This window comes from Dipodomys spectabilis, unplaced genomic scaffold, assembly GCF_019054845.1.
Source record: "Dipodomys spectabilis isolate Male_0828 unplaced genomic scaffold, ASM1905484v1 ptg000043l, whole genome shotgun sequence".
Classification (NCBI taxonomy): domain Eukaryota; kingdom Metazoa; phylum Chordata; class Mammalia; order Rodentia; family Heteromyidae; genus Dipodomys; species Dipodomys spectabilis.
The window spans coordinates 35,465,843-35,478,473 of record NW_024870720.1 but is presented as its reverse complement, the minus strand read 5'-3'; the positions used below and the strand labels follow the sequence as shown (position 1 = coordinate 35,478,473).

The following is a 12,631-nucleotide window of genomic DNA, read 5'->3' as shown; positions in this document are numbered from 1 at the left end:
TGTTATGAGGTAATGAGCCTTTTGTGTATGCTGTCCTCAGATTTCAAAATTTATTCAGTACTGCTGATTGAATTAATTTCCCTGGAACTCTACACTTATTCCTATTTATTCCTTTAAATTTCAATGTGTGCTTAAAGTTCAGAATCTTTTTTTTTTTTTTTTTTTTTTTTTTTTGGGGGTCGTGGGGCCTGAACTCTGGGCCTGGGCACTGTCCCTCAGCTCTTCAGCTCAAGGCTAGCGATCTACCACTTGAGCCACAGCGCCATTTCCGGCTTTTTTCTTTCTGCTTATGTGGTGCTGAGGAATCGAACACAGGGCCTCATGCATGCAAGGCAATTGCTCTACCACTGAGCCACCTTTCCAGCCCCAAAGTTCAGAATCTTGTAGTCATACTCTACACACTAGGATGACAGTTGATTCATTGCACTTTATGGTTCCTAAAGTGGAATCCATTACATTTGTAGAACATTGCCCCTTGATGCTGAGGTAGGCTTACAAGGTTAAGATCTAATGCATTATATGCATTAGAAACGTGTACTTTTATTTCACTGCTTGGGTTAGCTGTTTTGTAGTGAAGGTTACCTTGTACTTTGTGGGCAATTTATGTTTAGGTATTACAAATTTTAGAAGCCAGAGGAACTGAACTTACTGTCTACTATTAGTATTTGTGTTGATCTTGAAGTATATGAGTTTATTAGTTTTGGGGTCAGTTTAGTCTGCATTTGCAAAATCAAGATCCATGCAAAATCTAGTGATAATGAAGTAAGTTTATTTGGGGATGGTGTCCTAGTAGTACACCTTAATAGGATGGTCACTTTTAGAGATAACTCCAAACCATAGAAAATGATTTAAAAAAATTTTTTTGACAAGGTTTGGAAGTATACATAATTTATTTCACTCCTAGCCACATTTAAACTATTAGAATTTAGTACACTTCAGGAATCTTGCCTGAAAAGCTTAATGGATAAAAAGATTCTAGGAAGATAAATACTTAGTTGCACAAATTGAGTACCTGGTTTGTTATTTGCCCATAATCTGGTAAATTAGGGAAGGGATTGAGTATCTGCCATTTCAAAGAGGACTTTAGGCCATTTGCATTAGAATCCATCATGGGGTATTGCCCTGGATTCTGTATTTCACTTACCCAAGTGATGGTTGCTACCGAAGTATATTAAGAACCATTGCTTTAAGACAGTGAATGTGCTGCTACATGAAGTTTTTTGATTTTTAATTTTACCTCATGTATAAAAACAAGGGCACTTTTTTTTTTTAAAGGAAACTGCTCAGCATTTTGATCATGGTCCTACATCTAGTGTGAAAAACAGCATTTTAATGAGTGTACCAGATGATAGCAATAGTACCTTACCAAGTGGCAGGGAAGAAAATGGAGGTGGGGATAGGCTGGGAACCTGGTTGGATTAGGTTGATAAGTTCACTAGGCAATGCACCTCCTTTTCTGTGTTTTGCCCAAATCCCTTGGTCATTAACCTTTGTCATCTGTCACATTAATTGGTAACCAACAAATCTGATTGAAATTAACTTTTTGTTGTCTCCAGTTGGACTAGTTATATAGTGTCCAATTGGTCCTTGCACCTCAGATTCTTAAGAAGGATGTGTAGTTCCAAGTACTGCTCATTATAAATGGCCTTAGGTGAAGAACCTGGGTTTCCCAGGGACTGTGTAATTTAGGAAGTTAATGCTACACGATAGTGAATTTTTTCCCGGTAAACCCTGCAAAGAGAGGAAACTTGGGATGGATAGCTGTTTTCATAAGGCTATGCAAAAGAAACTTACAAAATTGTACTTTAAAAGATTGAAACGCTTCAGAGGAATTAGTTCCTACATAAGAGCAGGGTGTTCTTAACAGCAGTCCATTTGTTAGTTTGTTTTGTGATGGGAGGGATTTTTCAAGGGCTTCAAAGAAAACACTGAAAGCCACTAATTCATTAGTGACTTGTGATCATGGAATTACAGGATTCTATTCTGGAAATCTCCTTTGATGTTGGGAAGAATCTACTTCAAGACTTACTTGTATGTTTTATTTTGTAATTGGATTGACTGTATTCTGTTTGCACTCTAGAATTTATAGGCAAGGTTGATTTCCTGGGTTATTACATTTCTCCTAGGGAAAAGTAAAGTATTGGAAGAAACAGAGGAGGACTATTTAATGCTAGTACCTAAATGTGACGTTAGCATGTCATGGAGAGTGCTTTGAATAAATACGAGTGGAAAGGAATTACTTAATTGCCTCTTTTGTACTGATGGCCGTGGCTTACACAGAACTTAGTCACATTTTTATAAAATATGAGACTGATGAAGTACAACCCTTAAAAATTTGGAAGATGGCTTTTTGAGTTATAGTTAATTGGCTAAGGCAGTAAATAGAATTTTGAAATGCTCAGAAATTTGTTGTAAATTGCTTCTACAATCATTCATAAAGCATGCTACTACTAATCAGTTTTATGTATTAAGACCTATCAGCATGTCTTCTTAGTACTTAGTTGACTTGATTTAAAATCACACGATGTTCTCTGTACCATTTAACATTTTTAAGAAATATCCTTCCCAAGCAAATTCTATTGGAACCAAGAGTTCCATTTCTAGAGCCTACAGAAGTTTATAGTGGGCTTTTATGGGGTTTTTAATTTGCATTAATTTTTCTTTTCTGAAAGATTACTATGTTTAAATTATAATGTAGTGCTTTTGTCTTACAATTAAACTCTTATAGCACTCATGCATTTTTTGCACTGTCTTTTTTTCCCCCAATTCAAGCTTTCTCTTGGGTTAATATATTGAAATATAGTTCTTGTTTATAGTTGCTAAGGTAAGGCAAATAGCATAATGTTTAAACATGACACAAGAATTTTAAATGATGGAATTCTTTCAAAAGGTAGCTTATGCATAAGTATTACCAGTTGAAGAGTGACTGAATTTGATAAAAGAAAAATGCTGATTTCAATTTTCTCTACAGTGTTCATGAGGAAGAATATTGAGAGTAGGAAGATTATATGGGAGATACTTGATGCTTGGTCTCCACTGGATTTGTTGTCAAATGTATTGAAAGCACTGAAAGTGCTAGTAGTTGGGTTAGCCATTTTATATAGCCCATAATGCTTTCAGGAAATGGTAAACTGAATTAAATATATGTTGGCTGTAATGTTGGCCAAGGTACAGTCTATGTAAATACAGGAAAATGTATTTCATGCTTCCATTTCTTTCCATTGTTCTGTTGTGAACTTTTAGGAATGTGGGCCACACAGCTGGCCTGCCAAAAGAGAGGTTATCATTATATTGAGCATTACATTGTGCTGAGCAGATCTCAAGAAATGATTTATTCTAGCCTTTACCATAATTCTACAATCCTTGGTGTTATAATGAGGTAATGGACTTTCAAAAGTTAATCCCTTTCAGACATTAAAGTTTAGGGATATTCTGTTTATTAGATTTTAAAAATTTTCTAACTTAACACATTCACGGGAATAGATCATTTCACATGAATAGTGCTGAGGCTCAGCTCTGTTTGCGCAGTGGTATTGTGTAAATTAAACTTCAAATCTGTTATTTCCATCAGTGAAGTGATATCTTCCTCATTTATGGGCATTAAGTAAGACAAAAGTTTTGAGGTTAGCAGTTCTCAACCTCCTTATGAGGTTAAACATTAAGATTTATCTTCCAGAATAAAGAATCTTCAGGGGCAGGGAAGATGGCTCAGTGGTAGAGTGCTTGCCTCGCATGCATGAGGCCTTGGGTTCCGATTCCTCAGCACCACATAAACAGAAAACCGGAAGTGGCACTGTGGCTTATGTGGTAGAGCACTAGCCTTAAGCTGAAGAGCTGAGGGACAGCACCCAGACCCAGAGTTCAGGCCAAAAAAATAAAAAATAAATAAATGAAATAAAAATCTTCAGAGGTGAAGTTCAGGCATCTATTATTAACGTGATTCTATACTGACAGTTGAACACAAAAGCTTCATATTTGTTGCTACTACTATGGGAATTATGAATATGTTCAATTCCCTATATATGCTGGGCAGAGAATACAAATAGTACGCTGTGGCATGGTTGTGCAGTAGACTTACATCAAGATGGAATGAGGGCCTTTCCTCAGAGCTGGCCTAGGCGCTCTCAGGGATCTCCCTATTTTGTTTCCATACTTCTTAGCTTCCTTTAACTTAAAAAAATCCAATGACAACAAGCAAAGAAACCCTTCTGGAGCTTTGATAAATCCTGTGAGTTTGGTTTTTCATTTACAACAGCTGAAGGGAAGAGTCAAGGTAGGCTAACAGTTCTAGATTACAAGATGGCTGCAATTCTATTTTTTGAGGCTGCAAATAAGATTGAGTAAGCAGAATTTGTGAAGAAAATCTAGTTAGATTTTTGGGATCTAAAATTGAAGTGCTTATATGATGGTTCAAGTGATTATTTAAATCCATTATAGAGAGATAGAAAATGATATTCCAAAGAGAAGTTAGAACTAGGGAAACTTCACAAGAAAAGCACCCTGGACTGACCTATGCTGTCAAGCTATTGAATGAATGAATACTAAAGACAAGTATGTCTTGTATACCCCAGCAATATTCAATGTCTTTCTTTATTCTTGATCTTCCTTTAGTAATGGAGAGTCACCCAAGTGACAACCTGAGTTTGTTTCTCTTGTAAGATAAGAATCTGTCTTAAGCTTGTGAGGGTTAAATAAAAGTCTTGATAGTTACTGGCACATCATGAATTTAAATTAATTGTTGTTAACTGCCCTATTTATAGAAGTTGTATCATCCAAATTCCACCTCACTTAAAACCCCCGAGATCTTCCTTTGTGACTCAAGCCTCCTGCATTGATCATCTTTAAATTTATTCTCTGCAATGCATTATACCACTTACCTACTGTTTAAAGGTGTTACTGTTTTTTTTGTACTTGCCTCCTCAATAGGAATGTAGGCTTTCCTTAGGATTAAGATTACATTTTTCACTTCTATTATACAAAAAACGCGTGTGTGCGTGCGCGTGCGCGCTCACGCGTGCATGCCCTAAGGCTTGAACTCAGAGTCTGGACCCTGTTCCTGAACTCAAGGCTAGTGTTCTACCATTTCTGGCTTATTACTGATTAATTGGAGGAGAGAGTTCTCATAAACTTTCCTGCCCAGGATGGCTTTGAACCATGATCCTCACTCAGATCTTAGCCTCCTAGGATTATAGGCATAAACCACTGGTGCCCACCAACATTGTTGTTATTGTTTTTAATTCAATGAATGTGTTAACAATAAATTCCAATGTTTAGTGGAAAGTTGGAGCTCAGTCATATTTGGGGAAGTGAATGAAAAATCTAGTGTTATCTTAATACTGGTTTCTATTCAGGCATGCTCTGGAAGCTCTAGCACATAATAATAGGGAAACATTCACTCAGTGAATGAGTGAGTGCTTTCCTTTCTTCAGTGAGCTTTCAGCAGCTCATACATGAAAATTAACTTGAAAACTCTCAAATTCTACTTAAGTCTGAGGAGAAAAATAAGCACTATATAAGGGCTGTTGTCTGGAATCAGGGTGATAACCTGTGTTTTAAGCATGCTTATTAGTGGAAAGGAATTTGAAAGGACTCATAATTCATCTGGGCCTTTGTTTTTTAGCTTCTTGGTGTGTGTATGTGTATGTGTGTGTGTGTGTGTGTGCGCATGCGTGTGTGCACATGTGTGTGCACATGGGTGTGTGCCACTTGGCCTGGCACTGTCTCTGAACTTGTGTGTTCAAGGCTAGTGCTTTACACTTGAGCCACAGCTCCATTTCTGGCTTTTTAGTGGTTGGAGATCAGTCACAAACTTTCCTGCCTGGACTGGCTTCAAACTATGGTCCATAGATCTCAGCCTCCTGAGCAGCAGGACTTAGCTCTTTGATATAAGTAATGGTGTTAGGTTAGGTTTCCAGTTTTCTAGCAATAATTATGCTAGTGCTCATGAAGGGGACATAAATATATTGTTATATACATAATTATGAATCACAGATACTGAGAGGCAATTTTTTTTTTGGTGGGGGGGGGAGACGGGGGGCGGGGGGTCCGGTCTTGGGGCCTGGGCGCTGTCCCTCAGCTCTTCAGCTCAAGGCTAGCGCTCTACTACTTGAGCCACAGCGCCACTTCTGGCTGTTTTCTTTTTGCTTAAGTGGTGCTGAGGAATGGAACCCAGGGCCTCAGGCATGCAAGGCAAGCTCTCTACCACTGAGCCACCTTCCCAGCCTGAGGCAATTTATTTTCATGTGCTGATACTGAAGTTTAACTTAGAGCCAGGGTGTAGTCCTTTAGCTTTTTTGCTTCTACTTGAACTACAACTATACTTCTGGATTTTTGGTGGTTAAATAGAGATAAGAGTCTCAAGGACTTTCCTGCCCAGGCTGGCTTTGAACCACGGTCCTCAAAATATCAGCCTCCTGAGTAACTAGGTTGCATGAGCCACAAATACCTAATGTAAGAGGCCAACTTTGTATAGCTTAAAAATAATATCAAATTGAGCACTCAGGAGGCTGAGATCTGAGGATTGCAGTTCAAAGCCAGCCTGGGAAGGAAAGTCTGTGAGACTCTTATCTCCAATTAACCTCCAGAAAACCAGAATTAGTGCTGTGGTTCAAGTGGTAGAGTGGTCACCTTGAGCTGAAGAGCTCAGGGACAGTGCCTCAGGCCCAGAGTTCAAACCCCAGGACCAAAAACAAGAACAACTAAAAACTGTGCGCACGTGCGTGCACACACTCACACACACACACACACATCAGTAAAATACATGGCAATTTATCTTCACAAACTACTTTTAAATTCATTCTATGTTCTGTAAAACAACCTACCAAACTGGCAACAAGCAAAACTGTACTGGTAGATTTTGTCTGATACACAATTAAGGAGTCAACTTCAGACAATACATTGAGTTAAACATGAATCTTATGGCTATATACCAGTCAGCACTTGAGTCAGTAAAACCTCAGGTTTCTAGCTGAGTGGTCTATGTATGTATGGATACATGTATGTATATGTTTGGAAACAGTCTCATTTTGTATCTCATACTAGCCTGGAGCACAATCTGACTCAGCCTCCCTACTGCTGGGATTACAGGCACATATCACTGCATTCAGTTTGGTTGTATCATCTTGAGTATGTTATTTAACTTAGCTGTTTTTCTGATTTGCAAAGTAGTGGTAACATGAACTTAACACCTATGTACCAGCCACTAACCTACATGCTTTACATTATACTAACGCGAAAATTACCTTTTAGAGTCATTTCACATACCCCTTCTGAAAACACTTAGTACCTTGTATGAGAATCAGTATTCAAACACTATTTTTTTTTACCCCTGGGGTGTGAACTACAGAAACTCCAAAGTTTTTAACATTTTAATCCATTTAAAAAACATTTTGTGAATGGAAACATGTTATATTGGAGGACTGACAAGCTTGTAGTTATTTAAAATGTTGGTTAAAACAATGACCATCTAGCAGTTAAGTCACCTCATTCCCATGAAGTCACAAAATGATTTTTATCTTATTTCTTTTCTTCTCTTTTTTTTTTTTTTTTTTTGGGTCCGGTTGTGGGACCCGAACTCTGGGCGTGGGCGCTGTCCCTCAGCTCTTCAGCTCAAGGCTAGCGCTCTACCACTTGAGCCACAGCACCACTTCTGGCTTTTTTCTTTTTGCTTATGTGGTGCTGAGGAATCGAACCTAGGGCCTCAGGCATGCAAGGCAAGCACTCTACCACTGAGCTACCTTCCCAGCCCCCTTTATCTTATTTCTATGTGGCTCAGCCTGGCCTTGAACTTTAATCCTCCTGCCTCAGTTTCCTGAATACTGAGATTACAAGCACATGACTAAATAACTTATATTTTTAATTTTTTTAAACTTTTTGGTGGGGAGAGCTATTAGGGTTTGTACTCATGGCCTCATTCTTGCTGGGCAAGCACTTAACCACCTAAGCCCCTAGCCCTCTCTGCTTTAGTCATTTTTTGGAGAGGGACTCATGTTTTTGTCTGAGCTGCATTTGGACCACGATCCTCTTACCTACATCTCCCATATATCTAGAATTAAATTCATGTGCAACCATGCCTGACTTGGTTGAGATAGATTTTGTTAACTTTTAGCCCAGGCTGCCCACAAGACATGACCCATCTGATCACTACCTGCTGAGTACGCTAAGAGGTGTGAGCCACTGCTTTCAGGATGTGATGACATTGACCTACTTCGGCAAGATCCAGATTGGAATTTTGGAGGAAACTACAAACATTGATGGTTCAATCTCCCAAGCAGTGGTAAACACCTTTAAATGAAAATAATGGAAGTGTAACTACTGAATGGCTAGGAAGTGAAGATACAAAAAGCAAAGAGATTGACTTGGAGACTACCTTTCCACCTAATCCTGACCTTGTACCAGATGAAGAATTTGAACAGAAATATCTCCACCTCCAACGTCCTCAGCCAAAGTAAACAAATGTAGACCTAAAATGATAGTAGTAGTGGTACTGGCACAGGAGGACTGTCCAGGAGGGGGGCTGGGGGAAGGGTAGAGGGAAAGGAGGGAATATTGAAAGGTGAAGAGGATCAAAGGATGTTGTGTGTGCTTGAGTGCATGTGCACGCGCACGCGTGCGCGCGCGCGCACACACACACACACACACACACACACACACACACACATGCAGCAAAATAAAATTCCCCAAAAATGCTGTTGGGAAAAGAGAGGGAGATAAGAGGAGAGCAATAGGAATGTGGCAGAAGAGAATGTGTTAAAAGAATAGTGTGAGGGCTGGGAAGGTGGCTCAGTGGTAGCGCGCTTGCCTTGCATGCCCGAGGCCCTGGGTTCGATTCCTCAGCACCACATAAGCAAAAAGAAAAAAAAAGCCGGAATTGGCGCTGTGGCTCAAGTGGTAGAGCGCTAGCCTTGAGCTGAAGAGCTGAGGGACAGCGCCCAGGCCCAGAGTTCAGGCCCCACGACCGGACCCAAAAAAAAAAAAAAAAAAAAAAAGTACAGTGTGAGTTTGTAGGAAAATATCACAATGAAGTACCTTCACATCATAACTGTATGTTGAGCTTAAAATCTCTTGAAGCACTGACATTTTATAATGTTATGAATCTTTTGAAGTTATGGAGAATTTGACTTTGTGACAAGCAGAAATAACCTATGATCATCACAAAATCAGTACTCTCTTTGTATAAGAAAGGAATTAAAAGATATCTATTTAGAATGGCCCTCCTCTAGAGTTAGTAGAGTGATTGCTTCTTATGCATGGCCTCCTCAACTTCTAAGGAGTCTTCTCTGCACAAGACAAAGGTTCAATTCCAGCTATTTCAGGAATTTGAATTCCAGGAATTTGAACTCCCTTCAAGCAGAAACAAAAAATTGCGGAAAAAAAAGAAAAAGAAAGAAAAGAAGAACAATGAGACTGCAACAGCAAGAACTTAGAGAAAAAGGAGCCCAGGATGTTGATGCTGCATATCTAAATTATGAAATTATGTGTATCATCAGAGAAGTTTGATTTATAGATCATCAATGAGAGCAAATCTTATTGATAAACATAGTATAGGTGTTTGCATGAGAAAACCACTCAATAAAAAACAAACAAACTCAGATTATGATATGATCACCGTCTCTAGAAAAGACCAAACAAAAAGTAGAAAGCACTTGGAAAATCAAACATTTTATTTTGGTTATTTCTTTTTAAAATTTTTTATCTGAGATCAGGACACAAACTCAATATCTACACTTTATGTTCATTGGCAGGTGTCCTACCACCTGAACCATGGCTCTGACCCCTGAACATTTTGTTTTGATTATGCCTTTTGATGACACAGTTCCCAATGAAATGCTTTACAGGCTTATTGGTAGACCACAAGTAGAAACCATATTTGCTTTGCTTCTGGGTAGACTGGAAGTGGAAAAGTTCACACTAGCAGTGATGCCTTTTTAAGAAAGTACCAAGATTGTCATAGAGAAATTGTCTGCACTGTTCACTCCAGATTTTTTTGGTCAGTTGTGGGGCTTGAACTCGGGTCCTGGGTGCTGTCTCTTTTTTTTGGTCAGTTGTGGGGCTTGAACTCGGGTCCTGGGTGCTGAGTTCTTTTACTCAAGGCTAGAGCTCTACCACTTTGGGCCACAGTACCACTTCCTTCAGATGTCTTTAATGCTAAAGAAGCCAAAGTGTAAGAAACTAGAACTTCAAATATATGTGACCTTTTTTGGAATTTACTGTGGGAAAATGTTTGACTTGCTAAATAGGAAAACAAAATTAAAGATTCTAGAAGATTGGAAAATGGCCTGTCCAAGTGCTGAGCTTATAGGAACAGGTCAGATTTGTTAAAGGTGTACCAAAACTCACTCATGCCCCAGTGGCGAAAGGTTCAAACATTAGTGAATACACATTTATCTCAGACTCATGCAGTGGTTCAGATTATTCTTAGAAGGAAAAGCAAACTACAGGGCAAGTGCTTCTCTCATCTGATAGTTCGACAGGTATGAATATGTTGAGATGAACAGAAAAACAACAACAACCCTTTTAACACTCGAGGAGTACATCAGAGTCTTAGAAATAAACCTCACTCCTTTCCATGCAAGTAAACTCACTCAGTTGTTAGGAGATTTATTCATAGGTGAAAACTCTCGCAGGTGCACAATCCAGAAACAGCATCCTGTCAACTTACTCTTAATACTTTTAAGATATGCAAGTGGGGTGAAAAAAATTGACCCAACTGTGGCTGGTGATGTGTCCAATAATGTACCATCCACTCAGATTGGAGACCTAGAAATACTGGAGTGTTGTCAGAAAGATGATCTGAAACTTAAGATGAAGAAAATTTTTCCACAATTGCTTACTTTCCATGAAGCTGCTTCATTATTGGTAGAAAGAAGAGCAGATTGTAGGAGATTACAAGGCAATGCTTCAGAAATCTGTTCAATGGCAAAAGGGCAAAAAGGCTCTCCTGCAGGTGACTGAAGGAGTAGATGTTGTAGGTTCATATGCTATACAACTTGAAGCTTTTCTTACATAAAAACGAGATGTTTAAGCTGGGTGGCAGTGGCTCATGCCTATAATCCTAGCTACTCAGAAGTTTGAGATCTGAGGATTGAGGTTTGAAGCCAGCCCAGGCAGAAAAGTCCCTGTGAGTGCCAATGAAGTATTAACAAGGCTAAAAGTATCATGAAATTTAATCCTTACCAATAGCATTACTTACATTGAAGTGTTCACTACTATCCCCAAATAAAGGTATTATTAAAGAAAATTGGACTTTGATGCATAAATATCTGTAAGTACATTAAAAATAGTCCTTAACAGAAGTTATATTAAGCAACTTTAGACAGTACAACATTCTTGAAAAAGAGTTAAGCTGAAAAAGTGCTAATGTTTCCTTAAATTTCACCTAATACCTAATTTGTGATGTTTCACAATTAAGGTACTTTTAAATGGCAGTGTTTACGTATTTATTTAAAAATTTTAATTATTACTATAAGGGTGATGTACAGAGGGGTTACAGTTACATGTTAGGTAGAGCTGATTTCTTTTTATACAATGTCACCCATTCCCTTGCTCTCTCCCGGGTTTAAGCACCTATCCCTACCCACAAGTTATACAGTTAATTTTTTTTTTTCAAGTAAGGGGTAGGTTTATTCAGTGGGCTGGGAAAGAGAGAGAAAAGAGCTAGAAAAGAGCAGAGAGAGAGCTAGAAAAGAGCTAGAAAAGAGCAGAGAAGAGCAGAGAGCCTGGCTCTATGCAGGTTAGTTGGGAGATGGAGTCTTAAGGATTTTTCGGGGCGGGCTGGCTTTGAACTGCAATCTTTGCCACAAAAGCCCTTTATTATTTCCAATTAAAGCAACAAGGAGATCAAGTAGAATAAGTAGAGTTTACCTGGTTCTTACTAAGAATTGCCAACAAATATTCTGAAATGACAAAAATACAGTTAATTTTTAATATAGTGTCCAATGAGTACCTTTACTGCATTTTTTTTACTTTCTGTCCCTCCATTTTTGTGCCTTCCCTTACATTTCCAAAGACTTATAAACAAACAGAATAAGAAGAAAAGAAAACAAAAACAGCAAAAAAGGAAAAAAACCTCTTGTTTCCTTTTCCTGGAGTTCATCTCAATAAATATTGTTGTGTATGATCAGATACACATGAGCATTGTGCCTTTCTGTTCCTCTCCTAAGAGTTTCCTCCCTTGGTCTCACTGTGAGTGAATGCCTAGAGATCTATATGAGTTATTATGTCCTGGTATATTTTATATCTAGCTTCTGCAAATGAGAGAAAATATGCTTGACAGCAGTGTTTAATTTTACAGATTGTTATTTTAAAGAAGAATGTTGGCCATCTTTCGTGCAAATATTGTATTTAAAGACATATGTATCTCAAGCCAGGTGCTAGGATTACATCTACTCAGGAAGCTGAGATCTGAGGATCATGGTTCAAAGTGAGTCTAGGCAGGAAAGTTCATGAGACTCATATCTCCAATGAATCAGCAAAAAGCCAGAAGTAATGAGATGGCTCAAGTGATGGAATGCCAGCCTTGAGTGAAAAAAAGCCAAATCAGAGCATTCGAGGCAGAGTTCAAATCCCAGGACAAACACACAGATATATTTGAGTTTCCCAGGCTAGAGTCCAGATAAGTTAATAATATTTC

The 12,631-nt window shown here is 38.6% G+C and overlaps 1 pseudogene; it reads left to right on the top strand.

Moving 5' to 3' along the window:
• The first annotated feature begins 10,143 nt into the window (after positions 1 to 10,143).
• LOC122106618 lies at positions 10,144 to 11,008 on the top strand (annotated as a pseudogene).
• The last annotated feature ends 1,623 nt before the right edge of the window (positions 11,009 to 12,631 follow it).